The 18,756-nt window shown below is 41.5% G+C and overlaps 1 non-coding gene across 1 annotated transcript; it reads right to left on the bottom strand.

The window, feature by feature from the left end:
• Positions 1-16,719: 16,719 nt before the first annotated feature.
• On the bottom strand, positions 16,720-16,852 carry LOC142428423 (small nucleolar RNA SNORA42/SNORA80 family). The gene has a single exon (XR_012780327.1). It is a non-coding gene; the product is annotated as a small nucleolar RNA SNORA42/SNORA80 family (small nucleolar RNA).
• Positions 16,853-18,756: the final 1,904 nt, after the last annotated feature.

The raw sequence follows: 18,756 nt of genomic DNA, 5'->3' as shown, positions 1-18,756 counted from the left end.
CATGGACCTCACCCGGGATCTGGATGCCCTTATCTCTTTCTCTGCTCTCCCCTCCCTCCCAGGAGCTCTGAAAAAAAACCTTTAAAACTGTTTTATATCTTTTCCTTCTTTCTTTCTCTCCACCGCCAATTCAATTTTACACTTCCTACACTAAGGTGTTTCAGCCTTAAATCCAAGGGATTATATTGATTCCTTAAATCTGCGACTGGAGAGTTTGAGTTAAAACCCAGTTCAGTTAATTTAGTGTGGGTAACACATCAAATTCTTCTGGCGTGGCCCATGAAGGGTATTGTATACCATGAAAGGACAGAGTCTAACTTCCCAGTAGGCTCAAGCATATGACCTGGATATGACCAGGGGATAGATAGAAGCTTGATAAAGAGTATCCACTTAGAAGCAAAGTACTGAGTGTTTACCGGGTATGTAGTGCTGAGTTCTGAGTGTTTGCCGGGTATGTAGTGCTGAGTTCTGAGTGTTTACCGGGTGTAGGGTGTGTAGTACTGAGTTCTGAGTGTTTACCGGGTGTGTAGTGCTGAGTTCTGAGTGTTTACTGGGTGTAGGGTGTATAGTACTGAGTTCTGAGTGTTTACCGGGTGTAGGGTGTGTAGTACTGAGTTCTGAGTGTTTACCGGGTGTGGGGTGTATATAACTGAGTTCTGAGTGTTTGCCGGGTGTGTAGTGCTGAGTTCTGAGTGTTTACCGGGTGTGTAATGCTGAAGTCTGAGTGTTTACAGAGTGTGTAGTGCTGAGGTCTGAGGGTTTATCAGGTGTGTAGTGCTGAGGTCTGAGTGTTTACAGAGTGTGTAGTGCTGAGTTCTGAGTGTTTACTGGGTGTGTAGTGCTGAGGTCTGAGGGTTTATCAGGTGTGTAGTGCTGAGTTCTGCATATGTGTTGTGTGCTTTCCCCAATTGGAGGCTGATCCACCTGGTTTACTGACCAACAGAACTGTAAGCACCCTCTCTGAGACATACATGGCACCCTACCCCACAATGATGTGAATTTCCAGTGAGTTTCACTGAGAATGCTTGTAGGCTGTTGATTTGGAAAACTCTGAATGGTTTCCTCACTCTCTCCCATCATGAAAAACTGACTACAACAAAAGGGGGGTGGTCTCTGTCAAAGTGCTTTCTAAGATGTAAGTATAAAAAACGGTGACCTATAGTACATAGGTCCCAGGCAGGCTCTTTATCTCTCTGTTTGAAAGATAGGATTAGATGACCTGACCTGAGAGCAGAAACCTGCCTCGTCATGGAGTTTATTCTTATAATAGTGGACTCCTACAATATTTACCTTTTTGTAATTGTCAAATTTGGCTCAGCATAATGGTTTCCAAGTCCATCGATATTATTAGGTGTTTCATGGCTGTTTTCGGTAGTTTCGTTGAGGGATGCATACTATTGCATTGTGTGTATGTAGGAGAATTTTATTTCATCTATTCTTCTACCAGGGGGCTTTTTGCTGTTTCCTGTTTCTTGCTATTGTGAACTGTGCTGTAATGAACATGGGAGAGCATACATATTCATGTTCTATTTCTTATTTATTTGGGTAATACACCCAGCAAATATTATTACGCTGGGTCGTATGCTATTTCTATTCCTAGTTGTTTTAGATAGAGTCATATTGATTTCCATAATGGTTATATGTATATTTACAAGCCCACAAGCAGTGAATTAGAGTTCAATTCTCTCTGCACCTTATCTAGCATTCGATTTTCTCTGTTTTTCTTTGTGTTTGCTTACTTGTTAGTTTTAAATCAGGCTATTGATGTGGGTTGGGTAATATCTTATTGTTTTCATTTGAATTTCCTGCATGGCTAGTTTTTGTCAGCATTTCCTCATATGTTTGTTAGCCATTTGACTGTGGTCCTTTATGAATTGTCTATGCATGTCCTTTCCCCATCTTTAAATTGTATTTTTTGGGTGTTTCTTATTAAATGTTTTATAATGCTATAGATTTTAGTAATTGGTCCCTTATTTGTGCTGTCATTACTAAAGATTTATTTCTCAATCCATGGCTCTCATTTTTTTATGTGCATAAGTATTTTATTTTTGATAAGTGTCAGTCATCAGTTTTGTTTTCCTGTGGGAAACAGAACTGGGAAGAGAGTGTATGTGGACAAACTCAACAATGATACATTAAGGAGTGTGGGTGGCCAAGGCTATTGTGGAGGAAAACTTTATGTTCGTGGGTTGGAGATGTGTCCCACTCACATTCTCCTAAGTAAAAGTCATTCCCCACAACGTGCCCACATAATCATGCCAAATGTAGGGTGCTGTTTGCAAACACATGGTCACTGATTATACACTTGGAGATCAACTGCTTAAAAGTTATCTGCCTGAAGGTTGTCAGTCATCTAAGGCCATCAGACTTGATTGCCTGTCCCACCTTAATTGGGACCCACTCCCTTCTGACATGGATACTGGATTGTTCCCCTGGAGGAGAACTCAAAGACACCTAAGGTCAAGCTAACTCAGATGACCACAGTTAGGCTGACATCTTGATTCTAACCCATCTTGTTATTTATGTGCCTTCTGGTCACATGTATGCTTCTAGCAGCGGTTCTCAACCTATGGGTCACAATCCCTTTGGGGGTCGAACGACCGTTTCATGGGGGTTGCCTGATTCATAACACAGTAGCAAAATGACAGTTATGAAGTAGCAATGAAAATAATTTTATGGTTGGGGGGGAGGTCACCACAACATGAGGAACTGTATTCAAGGGTCTCGGCATTAGGAAGGTTGAGAGCTAATGCTCTAGCATAACCCTTTGCTATTGCATGTATACCCCTGCTTTGTCCCCTCCTATTATGTGTATGCCTATTGTAAAATCCCTTCCTGTTACATATGTGCTTACTGTGGCCTACGTGCCTGAGATTATATAAATTTGTGAGATTACGTTACTCTCACTCTCTCTGCTCAGACCTAGCTCCTAATTTCATGACTAAGACATGGACCCTTGCATGCTTTGTCTTGTCTGATGACTCTTTAATTTACCTCTTAATTACACAACCACCCCATAGAGGCATGTGGTTGTGCGGCGGCTGGTCCCCCATATCTTCCATTATATGTATTTCCTTTATTATATTTAATAGTTTGTGTATGTCCTGCAATCGGGCCCTTAAGTTTTTCCTAGTTTTCACATTGATTATCTTTAAAGCTCTGGAGTTTACATTAAGCCTCTAGTCTATCTTGAGTTGTTTTTGTACTCGGGCAAAGTATGGGTCCAGTTCCATTCTTCTACAGATGGAGATCAATTTTACCTGTACTATTTGTTGAAGAAGATGTCTTTTTCTCATTGTGGTTGTGACATAATTTCTTGTCAACTTAAGATCTATAAAAGTGTAGGGGTGGAGTTTAACCTGCCAATCAGGCCACAGAACGATAGTAACTCCTTGTTGCCTTGACCTTCTCATAAGGAGGGTCCTGGGAATCCCCCACCTTCACTCCTCTTCCATCACCTTCATGTTGGCTGACCGCCATGGGATACACAGAAATTTGCACCCACCAGTCTGTGATCTTCCTCCAGTCTGCATTGTTGCTTGTGAATGCATGAGTCTGAAGAGGGATTTATGGACTTGTATCAGACTTAAGGACTTGATTTGGACTGGGCAGGATGTTTACCTGATATATAAATCTTATTGATATAAAGCTTTTTCTTACACATATATGAGTGTCGCTGGTTTGTTTCTCTAATCAATCCACCTAACACATCCATTTTTTTTTTTCATTTAGTCCTTTGTTAAAAATCAGTTACCTGTAGGTGAATTATTTTATTTCTTAGTTTTCTCTCCTGTATTTCTATCCTGTATTCATTGGTCTGTATAGCTATCATTGTACCAGTAACAGACTATATTGCCTACTTTGATTGTGTGGTAGATTTTGAGGTCAGATATTATAGGGTTTCGTACTTTGTTCTTCTTTTTAAGAAGTTGTTTACTTATCCTATTTTTCCCATTTCTTTTAAGACTGAAGTTGGTGTTGGATAGGAATTGTGTTGTGTTTGTAGATTGCTTTAGGCATTATTGACATATTAACAACATTAGGTTGTCCCATCCATAAACACAGAATATTCTTCCCTTTGTGTAGGACTCTTTTGGTTTCTTGTAATACTATTCAATAGTTTCCTTTGTACAGGTCTTTTGTTTCTTTGGTTAAGTTTACTCCTAGATATTTTCTTTTGTTGTGTGACTATAACAAATTATATTGTTCTCTTAATGTCTTTTTCAGAGTTCTTATCACTGGCATTTAAGAATTGGATTGATTTCTGCTTTTTAATCTTGTATCCTGCTACTTTCACAAATGCCTTGTTTCCAACAATTGTAAAGTTCACGTGGTTCTCTTTATAAAAAGTCATATCATCTGCAAATAGTGAAAACTTCATTTCTTTGTGCATTTTTTGGTTTTTGTTGTCTCATGATACTGGTTTCTATTTGTTATCTAATGGTTCTGGTTAATACTTCCAGCACAATATTGCATAACAGTAATATCTAGTTCCCTTTTCAGGGAAATTGTTTTCAATTTTTCCTCATTGCGTGCTATTGGCCATAGAGTTTCATTTATGGTCTTATTAAGTCAGGAATTTCCCTTCTATTCTTATTCTGTGTAATGTTTTTATCAGAAGTGGGGTTTGATATTGTCCAATCGTTTTACTGCATCTATTAGTATGATCATGTGGTTCTTATTCTTTGTCTTGTTTATTTGGTGGGTTACCTTTATTGTTTTTTTGAATGTTGAATCATCCTTACACACCTGATATTAATCCCATTTGGTCATGATTAATTATGTTTTTGATATGTTGTTGAATTCTACTGGGCAGAATTTTGTTGAGAATTTTGGCACCTATGTTCATGAAGGATATTGGTTTGTAACTTTCTGCCTTTGTGGGGTCTGTGCCTGCTTTTAGTATCAGAGCCAATTTCTCTTCATAGAATGAGTCTGGGAGACTGCTGGCCTTGATATATTCTGCAGTAGTTGGTGTAGAATCGGTAACAGCTCTTTCCTGAATACTTGGTAGAATTGGTCTGCGAGGCCATCTGCTCTTGGACTTTTCCTGATTGGAAGCTTGTTTCCTCTATCCTGTGTGTCTTCTTTGGTTGTGCCTCTTTTTACATTTTCTACGTCTGTGTTAACTTGGGGAGATGGCATATTTGTAGATATTTGTCCACTTCTCCTAGATGATCAGACTTGTTGGAGTAAAGTCTTTCCTTGGGAGTGGGGAGTTCCCCCTCCTTGGGCTGTGTTATTCTGTGTAACCATGTGTTTTGTGGTGAGTGGCACATGTCGGAGGGAGGGCAGCCAGAGATCAAAGTGGGAAAGAAGAGGGAAGGGAAAAATGGTGAAAACTGAAGATTGGGCATTTATCATGGTTGCCCCAAGCTTCACACGTATCTGCTACACACCAAGGTCCTGGGGGCCATTGAGATGAGAGGTTTGCCAGGCTGGGCTTCCTTAGGGGCTGGGGAAAATCTTCATAGGGCTGCGCCTTTGAAGAGCAGGCCTCACAGAAGCATCTCATGTCAGGGTCAATGGTAAAGGGGAGTCTGTAAGCTGGCATTGCTGCTCCCCCACTTTAAGAAATTTGAGTTTATTTAGCTTTTATGTTAAATTTCTCCCTGCCAGAAAGTGCAGGGTATCCCTCTCAGTAGAAGCTCTCCAGTAGTTTCTGAGGACATCATCTCGTACTTGTTATCTAGTGAACATATTCCCTTGTCTTACTTTGGTAATTTGTAAGCATTCTCTGATAAACGTTAGTATGCGAACTATAAGGTGATTGGTTCAAATCCACTATCTCCTCCACTAGAGAAAGATGAAGGCGATCTGCTCATGGACATTGAAATTAACTTATTGGCAGTGAATTTGTTTGTTGTTTTGTTGTTGTGGCTGGTTATTACATAAAGAAAATTTATAGTAACACACTACTATTGAGTGTATTCCAATACATCACTGTCTCACCGCCACTGAGTCAATTCCAACTCAAAACAACCCGGTAGGGCAGAAGAGGACTACCCATGCGGGTTTCTGAGATGGTCAATCTTTACAGAACTGGAAAGCCTCATCTCTTTCCGTGGAGTGGCTGATGATTTTGAACTGCTGACTTGGTGGTAGCAGCCCAACATGTAACCTACTAGGTGACCTGGGCTTCTTCTGATGCATACTGACTGTATATAGAGTACAGCAAAACTAAATTTTTAGAGGAACAGGCAATTTCATCTTTCTCCCTGAATTAGTTTATGGTGCCAATCTGGCTGATAAACACATGTGGGGTTCATTGAAGGGCAGAGGGATAAATGACTCTGTGAGCCTCGCCTTTGGAGTTCTTGGGTCTCTTGCTTTGTGATGGTTGGTCCAAAGTGCAGCTGCCTTAGCAGTTCCCTGCTTCCGCTGACAAGGCTGACTTCCTGTAAGACATCTGTGAGGAGAAGCCTCATGGACCCACCCTGATGCAGCCTTGAGTGCTGGAGCAGCCGCGTGGAGACCCCTGTCAGCGCTCCTGCTGTCGGCATCATTGTGCCTGTTTTGTGAGATGGAGGAGGACTTTGTGGATTGTTGTTGAACATATGGTTTAATGGGCTAATGTTGGACTTGTGGGCTTGGGCAGCACTGGGTTGGGATGTTTTCTTAATGTGTACTTAACCTTTATATAAATCTCTCTCTTATACATGAGTTTCTGTGGATTTGTTTCTATAAAGTATCCAGACTAATAAACTCCCATAGAGCGTCTGGTCAGTTTGAATGGACGATTTTGTAGTTGGCTGCCCAACTGATAGTGCCATTAAGACTCCTTGATAGAAAGGAAAAAGGCAGGAAAAGAAAAATAAAGAACTGTTTCTGATTCTTAGTATTCATTTTAATGTTCTTCATTTTCATGGAAATTATAGTAGACCATTTTGGAATCATTTCCCATTATTTTCTTGACATACAATTGTCATATGATACATTCTTCTACCTTATACTCAATTTCCCAGAATGATAGAGTAGATGGCAGAGGTGAAACTTGATTTCTGCTTGTCAGCATCAGATTGCTTATAAGGCTCTACTAAGACTTATTTCTGGTAAACAGAGTAAGAATCAGTAAGTAGAAACTATAGGACTAATATCTGGCCCGAGTGGAATAGGATGGCAGGATTGATGGTGAAGATTTTCCAGCTTAATTTGAGTGCCACTTATGAGGAACTCAGCTGAGATGATTAATACATTTAGTCTGAAGAACAGACCTTCCAATTTTGAGATTCTGCTTGTCTAAATGTATCACATCATATACGTAAATAATTAATGTATTTTGTTTTTCTCAAATAATATGATTGTGTTTTCTGTTTTATTTTTTCCTAATTAATCTTTTAAATTGTAGTTTAGGTACACATTTACAGAGCAAATTAGTTTTACATTCAATATTTAATAAGCAGTTTGCTTTGTGGCATTAATTACCGTTCTGCCAGTGTAATGGCACTTTCCCCTCCACCCTTGGGTTCTGCATTCCCAATCATCCTTATATTCTGCTTTCTGAAATGTGATTCAGGTACATATGACCGCTGGCTATTTGGATGGTTATTCTGAGGGGCATGTTCCTCATGAGTGCTGGCATTCACTTTGCAGGTCAGTCCATTGTTTGGCAGCAGGGTGATCTCCAGGGGTGGATTCTGTGCCACATTTGCTAGTTGTTAAGCTATTCAGCTGAACACCTTTCAGCTTTTCTTCCAACAGGCAAAACCCTCCTTCATCCACTCATCTAGGCAAATCATGTCTGTCCTTGAAGGATCAGCTATACTTTCATTATTTTAGGATTCAATCTCTTCAGTGCTCTACCTTCCCCCTACCCCAATTATGACAACATTTATAGAATTGCATCGCTTAGGTCAGCATTTAATTGCTCAGCAATACGATTATTGTTATCTAACTTTACTAAAAGGAAATCTCTTATCTCTTCCTCTAAATTATCGTTCTTTTTAAATTGTTTTATTGAGAGCTCTTACAATGCTTATTACAATCCATACAACAATTGTACCAGGCATATTTGTACATATGTTGCCATCACTCTTTTCTGGACAGTTACTTTCTATTTAGCCCTTAGTATCAGCTCCTCTTTCCCCCCCTTCCCTCCCTCCACCCCTCATGATCCCCTTGATAGATTTTTTTAAATCTTTTTATTGGGGCTCATAAGGCTCTTGTCACAATCTGTACATACATCAATTGAGCAAAGCACCCTTATACATTCGTTGCACTTGTCACTCTCATAATTCACCTTCCACTTGGGTTCCTGGAATCAGCTCGGTTTCCCTTTTTTTCCCACCATCCCCCTCCCTCCCCGATCCTACCCCTGGTCCCTTGATAGTTTATAAATAATTATTATATCTTATCTTACACTCCCCGGCGTCTCCCCTCACCCGCCTTCCCCTTGCCCATCTCCCAGAGAGGAGGTTACACATAGATCTCCGAGATCAGTTCTCCCTTTCTACATGCCCTTCCCTCCTGGTGTCGCCACTCCCACCGCTGGTGTTGAGGGGTTCGTCTGTCCTAGATTCCCTGTGCCTCCAGATCCCCACTGCACCGCTGTACATCCTCTGGTATAACCAGGTCCGCAAGGCAAGGTAGAATTGGGGTCATGATGACTGGGAGTGGAGGAAGCGTTCAGGAACTAGAGGAAGGTTTTGAGTTTCATTGTTGCTACACTGAACCCTGAGTGGCCCATCTCCTCCTCACTACCCCGCTGGAAGGGGTGTCCAGATGTCTACAGGTGGGCATTGGGTCCCCATCATGCACTCCCCCTCTTTCATGGTGATGTGATTCTCACCACCACCCCACCTTTGTTGTTGGAGACCTGGTCTCCTCTGTCCTTCATGGTCACCTATGTTGGTGTGCTGCTTCCGTGTGGGCTCGGTTGCTTCTGGGCTAGATGGCCGCTTGTTTGCTTTCAAGCCTTTAAGTCCCCAGACGCTATATCTCTCAGTAGCCAGGCACCATCAGCCTTCTTCACCACACTTGCTTATGCACACTTTCGTCTTCAGCGATTATGTGAGGAAGGTGAGCACACAATGATTGTTTTTGTTCCTTTGTATCTGCTACATGGTCCATTCAACACCTTGTATTCGCTTAGGCCGTGTGCTTCTTCTCTGTGGGCTTTGTTGCTTCTGAGCTAGATGGCCGCTTATTTGCCTTCAAGCCTTTAAGACCCCAGATGCTATATCTTTTTTTGATAGCCGGGCACCATCAGCTTTCTTCACCACATTTGCTTACACACACGGCTGTCTTCAGTGATCATGTCGGGAAGATGGGTATCCTGCAATGGCTGTTTAGCAGGGCGAGGTGCTATTGTATTGGGGGATTATGCATGAGGAGGCCCAATGTCCATCTGCTACCCTACTACTGAACCTATAAATATATGCATATAAATCTATTGCCCTCATAATCATAAATATATTTACATATGTACATTTCTGTATTTAGGCTTCTCTGTATGCACTTTGCCTCCTACTCCTTTCCTCTATTTCCTTTCGCTTTCCTCCCGACCCATTACCATGTTTAGCCTTCATTCTGGATTCAGTAGTTCCTCTCAGTTACCTTGCTCTTGGTCACTCCCTTCCAGTCCTCCCCTCCCCTCCCTCCTCTGGTTTTGAACCACTCGCTGTTCCCTTGTCCCTGTGTTGGGCGACACCTCCTCCCTTCCCCTACCTCCCACGCTCTCATGTCCCTCCAGGACCGTTGGTCCTGTTGTTTTCTTCTCTTATTATTTGTCCAGCCTATCTTGTCTAGGTGGACCTGCTGACATAGTAATATGTGCATACAAATGGATATGACTTTGACTGCGCCCAAGTGGCCCATATTATATAAAGTTTTTTTTCATGCCTCACACCAGCCACTGTCCCCGCCCCCCCCGCCCCATGATTTATGTTGTTCTTTCCCCTGGAGGGCTGTGTATGTGGTTGCCCTCTAAATTCTCTTAAAAGGCATGAACAGATCAGAGTGAGTTACGGTAGATGACTTATATGACTCTATTCTAGGTTTTTAATTTTAAAAAGGATGGAAGTCAATTATTTTTATTTGGGGGTAGCAATGAATAATTTGTGTTGTTCAGAGATGATTCTCATCTGCAATTGGCGAGACCCTTGTCATGCACCGCCTTGACCATTGCAAACAGTTTTTTTGTTTTGTGACTAATCACGGTGCTCTTATTAAGATCATTTGTAACAATGACAATACATCTTGCATATCAGATAGTTACATGACGGTTCATAACAGTAGCAACATGACAGCGATGAAGGAGCAACGAAAGTAATTTTATGCTTGGGGGTCACCACAACATGAGGAGCTGTATTAAAGGGTCACAGCATTAGGAGGTTGAGAACCACTGCTCCAGGGTTTAGACTTTTTATTCATTCACGTATTTTGAGTTGATTGCCCCATTTCTATGCTCGCCTAGGTCGGTTTTCTTTCTTTTTAAAAACATTTTATTAGGGGCTCATACACTCTTATGACAATCCATACATACATCAGTTGTGTAAAGCACATCTGTACATTCTTTGCCCTCATCATTTTCAAAGCATTTGCTCTCCACTTAAGCCCTTTGCATCAGGTCCTCTTTCTTCCCGCCTCCCTCCCTGCTCCCTCATGAACCCTTGATAATTTATAAATTATTATTTTGTCATATCTTACCCTGTCTGATGTCTCCCTTCACGACCGTTTCTGTTGTCCGTCCCCCAGGGAGGAGGTCACATGTAAATCCTTATAATTGGTTCCCTCTTTCCAACCCCTTCTCCCTCTACCCTCCCAGTATCGCCACTCACACCCCTGGTCCTGAAGGTATCATCCACCCTGGATTTCCTGTGCTTCCAGCTCTATCTGCACCAGTGTACATCCTCTGGTCTACCCAGACTTGCAAGGTAGAATTTGGATCATGATAGTTGGTGGGGGGGCATTTAGAAACTGGAGGAAAGCTGTATTCTTCATAGTTGCTACATCGCACCACTACTGACTCATCTTCTCCCCTAGACCCCTCTGTGAGGGGATCTCCAGTGGCCGACAAATGGGTTTTGAGTCTCCACTCTGCACTTCTCCCTTCATTCACTCTGGTAAGATTTTTGTTGTTGTTGTTCTGATGATGCCTTATACCTGATCCCTTTGACACTTCATGATCACACAGGCTGGTGTGCTTCTTCCATGTGGGCTTTGTTGCTTCTGAGCTAGATGGCCGCTTGTTTATCTTCAAGCCTTTAAGACCCCAGATGCTATATCTTTTGATAGCCGGGCACCATCAGCTTTCTTCACCACATTTGCTTGTTCACCGCTTTGTCTTCAGCGGTTGTACTGGGAGGGTGAGCATCATAGAATGCCAATTCCATAGAAGAAAGTATTCATGCATTGAGGGAATACTTGAGTAGAGGCCCAATGTCCTTCCGCCACCTTAATACTAAACCTATAAATATAGGCACATAGATCTATTTCCCCATCCTCATATATGCATATTTGCATATGTACATGTCTTTGTCTAGACCTCTATAAATGCCCTTTGCCTCCCAGCTCATTCCTCTATTTCCCTTGACTTTCCTCCTGTCCCACTTCATGCTCCGTCCCCACCTGGTTTTCAGCTATACCTCTTCATTACATTACCCTTGATCATTCCCTACCAGGCCTGCCACACCCACCTCACCACCAATTTGGATTGCGTGTTGTTCCCTTGTCCCTGGGTTTGTTAACACCACTTCCTTACCCACCACCTCCCCCTATCTCATGTCCCCCCGGTACTGTCAGTCCCATTGTTTTTCCTCCAGATAGTTCATCCAGCCTGTCTTATTTAGACAGACCTATGGAGAGAATAACATGCACAAACATAAGAAACAGAACACAAATGCATGCATGCTCTCCTTTGTTTATAGCAGTCCAGTCACAATAGCAAGGAACTGGAAGCACCAAAATGCCCAACAGTGGGAAAATGGATAAAAGAACTCAGGTACATAAACACAATGGAATACTACGCATCCCTAAAAAAAGTGATGACAACTTGAAACACCACATGACAGAGAAGGACCTGTGAACCATTATGCTGAGTGAAGTAAGTCAATCACAAAGGGTCCCACATTGTATGAGTCCACCACTATAAAGAGAAACACTAATTAAACAAATCTTAGTGTCCCGTTCCCAAACAAAGGGACATAAAGTCTGTCTATCTGCCATGAAAAATACCCTCCTTATGTGCACTTCATAAGAACCACTTCAAAAGAGGTGACCTCCCATTGGCTGGAGTCACTCCTTCTCAAGTGGGGAAAAGGGAGAGTCTGACCATCCACTTGATGTTTTACAACATTGAGACAATGCTACAACAAATCAACAAACCTTTCACAGGAATGAGAGGAGACACTTGCTGGAAAATCAAGTTAACCGGGGTCTGGGGAGCACCTACATTTCAGAGGAAGCACAGATATTTCTGTTGGTGGTTATGGTGGGCAAATGGTAAGGAACAACTTCCCATCAGGAACAAATGGTAAACAATGATTGTAGGGAACCTAAGTGGAGCAGCGCTGTCTTATGTTCCTGGGTAGACATTTTGAATAAATTTCTACCTAACCCGCAGTGATCCATGCACTATGATGACCTTAGATGCCAGCCTTATAAGAACCAGGGCATTTCCCAAGGGCTACACCAGCAGGACTCAACATGGAAGCATCCCTGAACAAACTGGACCCTACATCAGAACTGCCTGTACTGTCTTGGACTTAGGGCTGAAATCCCCTGCTAGGGGAGGAAACAAAGACTGTGGAAATGACAGTCATTGGACCTTCAGTGAGACCCCTGGCTTAGTGGGTATACAATAAAAGAGGATCCAGCATCACCATATATTTAGTATTTCAATACTCCGTTTGCATTAATAGACAGGTAGTGGCAAGGACCTGCTCTTGCAGAAAATGTTACAGTAAGTTTCCCTCTAGCACCAACTCCCATGTTCAATATAAATAGAAGTCAATCAATTACCAAATCAGTCTGTACAAGGAACAACTCATGGATTTCAGCTTGCAGTTGGACTATCCTTGCATAAACTTATATCAACAGGACTTTAATTCTATGCCATTGGATAAATTAATGATGTTATCGATGCAAGTGCCTTACATCCCAGTGAGATGATTGACAAAGTTTTTCTTTTTTGTTTGTGCTGTCTTGAGTTTTTATTTTGCTTATTTTTGTTTTCTTGTTGTTGTTGGTAGTGGTGGTTTTTGTTTTTGTCATAATCTGACCACCAAAGTAAACCAGAATTGTTCATTACCCCGAAAAGCAGGTGGATTCTTGGCACCCACTTATTTCTTGCCCTAATCCAAAAGCAGTTAGTTCTTATAACATGGCCCTGCTTGATACTCACCATCATGAAGAGATCACTGAAGATAAGGCTGCTACAGCAAAGTGTGGTGAAGAAAGCAGATGGTGCCCGTCTATCAATTGGAACAGTGTCTGGGGTCTTAAAGACTAGTATTCAAATAAGCAGCCAAGTGAGCCATCAACTAAATCCACACAGAAGCACACCAGCCTGTGTGATTCAAAGATGACAATAATAATATCCAAATATGACAAAGGGAAAATTATTGGAGCTTAAATTGTGAACACCTAACTGTTTATACTTGTGTATAAACCGTATTTTTCGGCACTTTTTAAATGCAGTTTTGGTGGTAAAATTAGGTGCCTTAGCTGATATTTGGGTCAGCTTATACTCGAGTATATATGGTAATTTGTCTAGGGAATGGAGGTCAGTGGGAGTCCCAAACCCATCTTCAGACTATGTAGCCAGATTAAGCCTCTGGAAGATCCTCTCTCGACACATTCAAGGGACTCAAGTAGCTCTACAATCAGAGAATATTGTAAACTTGATTATGATGGGAAAAAAAGCATTGTATAATATGATACTTGGTAGGGTGATCTCTCTCTTGACCAAATCTGAATTTGCTGTAGGCGCTAAAATTTCTTACTTGTTCCATGACAGAAATTTCTTCTCTAGCTTCTACAATATTGTTGGCCATGTTTTCTTTCTTATTCTTTATTTTAATTTTCATCTTTATTGTTCACTATCATTAATTATTTTTATTATTTATTATTAATTTCTTCTTTCTGTTTCATTTTAAATTTAGATTTCCCAGTTTATGGAGCAGAGAAAGAGTGGACGCATAGAGACAATAACTGATGCAATGGTTTATCAGTGGTGAGTTAGGGTGATAGACATTGGGGAGCAAACAATGAATGTAGGAGTAGGGAGGGAGCATTACAACTGATTGGGATGATGTATGTACAACTGTTTTTATGAGCAATTAACTATGGAAGTGGATATGTGAATATTATATCAAGAAAACTACTATAAAGATAAAAGAAACTAATGTTTCCTTCTTTCGGTGGTTCAGAGATGGTTCCTAGTATTTCCATTCCCGTAGATAAAGTAACCTCTTAGTCACACCATCACAATCAAAGACTTCTGCTTGCTAACGTTACTGATACAAATAATGGACACTGACTATGAGGAGGTGCCACATACTGTTCTTGTTACTCCACTGTTTCGCACAGTCATTACTCAATAAATACATGTTGGCTAAATTAATGAATATATAACGGACCACTAAATCTCCAAATGATTCTGCTGACATGTTGGTAATGATAAAATGAAGTCATGAGGGTCACCTTGTAATTTCCAGGTAAGTTGTGCATTTGTTTTCTCACATATTCTCAGTTACAAACATATGACACATGAGCTGGTAGTAATTTGAGGGATTGCATTCCAGAGTCCAAAGAATCCACAAAACATGTATTTACATTTAACTTTAAACATGCTTAAAGGTATCTCATCAAGTTTTATTCAATAATTACTAGGACATCTGGAAGGGGAACTATTTTAAATGGTTCTTGCATATGCATCATGCACATTGTACACATAAAACTTAGAAAAACCACACTGCATTTTATGTACAAGTGGTTATTTTTACAAACTAGAGACACCTCAGCAATATCTCAGTTACATATTGAAATCACTGAGTGGGAGCATCTTAAATTAACAAATTTCAGTTGTTTTTTTTTTTTAGTGTGATATTCACATTTAGAATTGGGGCAAAGCGAGAGCGCAATAGCATATGCCTGCTGGTCTGTCCTTCATCCCCAAAGTCCTCAGTTCCCCTTTCAGAGTCCTTCTCCTCAGTGTTTCTCCTTCCCACTGGCCCAGTGCACTCTCCCTTCTGAGCTTTTTCCCAGCACAAGGACAGGTCCGGAAAATGTCTAGCAAGCATTGCCAATATTGCGGTGTAAAGAAACCAAGCAACAGCACAATGATTTAATGTGGTATAAACTTTCAGAGAAATGTTCACTTCAATAGGCAATAAGAGGTCTCGAATCATAGTGGTAAATGTTTCCGTCAATTGGCAATAAGAAGTCTCGAATCATAGTGGTAAATGTTTAATTCTGGGATTTTCGGCATCAGTTGGAAGCAGAGTTAAGGGAAAGGATGAGGGAGTGGAGCAGCCACTTCCCTATATCTTTGACGTTAATCCCACAGGAAGGAAAATCCCACATTGCTGGGGCTGATGCTAGTCTCACGTGAAGGTCACACATTTTCTGTTCCTTAGATGTATGTGGGTCGCTTGTTGTGGGTGCTTTTCTAGAAGTTACCAAAGCAGGCTTTCGAAGTGAGGTGGTCTTGAGTTTGAATATGAGCTCACATAATCCAGCTCTGTGATCTTGGGCAAGTTCCTTAATCTGTCATGGTGGGTTTTTTTTGTCCTCTGTAAGACAAATACAGGTGAGGCTTCAAAGAGATACAGCAGATACACGTGCTTTGCTCTGTATCTTAAAAGCAAACCCGTTGTCCCTGAGTCGATTCCTACTCACTGAGCTCACACGTCTAACAGAGAACTGCTCACCATCCTGTAATCTTTACCGAGAGTATCACCAGCTCGTTCTTCCATTGCTCCTGAGTGAGTTTGAACCACTGATATTGTCACTGAGTAAGTACAAACCTGTTGCATCAGCCACGTACTTTCTCTGCACCTTGAGACCTACCGACCATTCAGTAGCTCTGGCGTGCATGTATGCATGCAGAAAACCCTTATGTTTTTAACTGGGAGACCTAGAGAGTAAACCTGCAGAGGCCTGTGTGGTAGTAAGTCAGCGAGGGACAGGAGACATCGAAAGGTGGATGGTGCAGTCACAGGATGAATCCACAGACCCCTGGGAGGGATTACAGTGAGATAGGGCTCAAGTAGCAAATGATTGGGCTGGAAAGGGGGCAAGGCCAGGGAATCATGCCCCCATAGCATTCAGCTTCAACGTTAGCGTCTGATTCATTCTTGGGTCATTTTAGGTGTTTGGATTACAGAGGCAGGACCAGCATGACCGTTACAAACAGGAAGTTATACTGTAAATGCACTGTCCCCACGGAGTGGGCAGCATTTCTCCACTATTTGTTTGGAGTGGTCAGAAACTCAAATAAGACACCCTTGTGTGGTTTCTGTTTTTTTCTGAGTTACTTTAATTGAATAAAAAAGGCACACAAAATTTTAGATTGTGTGAGAGTTATTAGAAGGAGAGAGACAAGTGGAACCCAAAAGCCTGCCCTAAAATTGCATTATATTGGTCTGTTTCTAAAACAGAACTGGAGTTGTACTCTAATGTTTCTCTCTACTGACCACTAAAGAGAACCGAGAAGAGGAACCTCAAGGCCTGAACTCCTTTTTAAAATTTTTTTCCAGGTCAACCAGAACTTTATTTCGCTGTGCAACCCGCTTCAGTGCCTTAAGCCCACCAGGTAAAGCCAGGCAATGGTCCTGGGGACAGTTTGCTTTGGCATGGGACACCGTGCGAGGTCCATGCGATCGGACCTGCCACAAATCCAAACCCATGCACTGCACTCCTTAAATAAAAGAAAGTCACGTGCCATCTGTAGACATTCATCACACAGTGAATTCCTTGTTCCAACATATATCCCAAGAAAATGCTAACAGTCATACTGCTTGCACGCGGTCATTTCTCGACCTGTAGGATGAACAGAGGGAACGGTAACAATTCAGGGTTAGAACCAGTCTGTCGCGTGCAGTGTGATCGCGGCATTCCACCCGTGAGTATTCTGTTTGAGGGAAGTCTTGCTCTTCTTACACCAAAAGGCGAAGGAAGAACGGAAGCATTGTGCATGGCCCAGGAGGCCTCCATTGAGGAGTCGGATTGATAATTCCCCAGATATTCCCAATGGATATTATTAGCAAGCAAACAAGAAAGGAGTCTCAACTCTCACAAAAAAAAAAAACCTTCGGCAAAGGTCTGTTCAGAATGGGGCATAACACCCAGGATAGAAGCCACAAGAAAAAGAAAACACTAATTTCTATGGAGGGGGTTGCATTACGGTTGGTTTTAGTGGAAAGGGATGATATATTCAGAATGATATTTCCTTCTCTGTAGCTGGTGTTGGAAGAAACGGAGATGCTTCCATTTGAAAGTGCCGCATGCTTTAAACGACTGATTTAGGAGCCAGGCAGCAAGTAGCTTAAGCAACAGGAATAAAGAGGAATCTTGAAATTGGCATTATGACACAGAAGTTCAGTAGGTTATGGGAACATATACTGGTTTTACTAGATACTGTCAAGTCAAAATCAACTCACGGTGACCTGCTGTGTAGTAGCATCGTAGAACTGGATTTCCAGCGGCGCCTAGCCCTAGATGCTTCTTCACAGGCCCTTCTGTATGGGCTCTCATCACCAGTTTGGGGTGGACAACAGAGTGCGTCCACTCTTTGAATCACCCAGGGACCTGATGAGAACACAGGTCATATTGGCCTGGAGTGCTCCTGGCAAGCACGACATCTACTTAACCCAAAATAGATGTCTTTTTCCCTTCCTCTCCTTGTGCACCACTCTTCTAGGTTCAGAAACACTGTGAACAATAACATAAGTAACATGAACTTCGATGTCTCAATACCTGGCTTATCCCTATATGTTCCGAACAACCCACTTGCAATTTGGATCTGCAATAAGTCGACTCTTTCGTACACTAATTGTATTTTTCTTTTATTTTTATTCAGTCCTTGTAGCTACCTTCATTTAATACAAAAGCATATAATCTCTTGGAACTTGGTTTAGAAAAGGTTAGATATTCCTGACTTAATTCTGTCCCACCTGATGATTGCCTGCCTGACTCAGAGTTATCTCTGCAGATACATGGCTGTATCTACCCACCATCTGTACAAAGAGCTGCATCTTTATATTTCATTAACTGTTTATTGAGTTCACTCAGTGGATGCTCACTTTTAAATCCACTCTTAAATAATTTATCTCGAGATGCAAATGATAAAGCACCTCACTGCACTGGGCTTTTTTTTTTTTTTTTTTGCGAGTGCAGAGACCAAGATGGACTAATATATAGTAACAGGAAAGTCAACAGTTCAAAACTAATAGGTTCTCTGTGAGAAAAAGATGAGACAATCTACTTCCACAGAGATGACAGCATTTGAAAGCCTTTGAGTTCGAATTGACTCCATGGAAATAGGCTCATTAATCTGACCAGCTTCCATCTGCCAGTTTGTTAGATTGTGATTCTCCTATAACTGTAATGCGAAAAGGTATTTCAAATGTCAGCACTTACCCTGGTGGACACATTTCAATGAGACATATGGACTAAGAAAGACTAGGAAGAAAGACCTGGTGTTCTAGTTTTTTTTTTTCATTAGATGAGGAACATCACATAGATCACAGTAGCTATGTCCAATATACTCTTGGAAAGCAAGGCTCCCAGGGTGAAAGACACTTCCTCAAAGCT

The sequence above is a fragment of the Tenrec ecaudatus genome, chromosome 15 (genome assembly GCF_050624435.1).
Source record: "Tenrec ecaudatus isolate mTenEca1 chromosome 15, mTenEca1.hap1, whole genome shotgun sequence".
Classification (NCBI taxonomy): domain Eukaryota; kingdom Metazoa; phylum Chordata; class Mammalia; order Afrosoricida; family Tenrecidae; genus Tenrec; species Tenrec ecaudatus.
The sequence above is the reverse complement of the archived record's forward strand: the minus strand, read 5'-3'. Positions and strand labels throughout refer to the sequence as shown.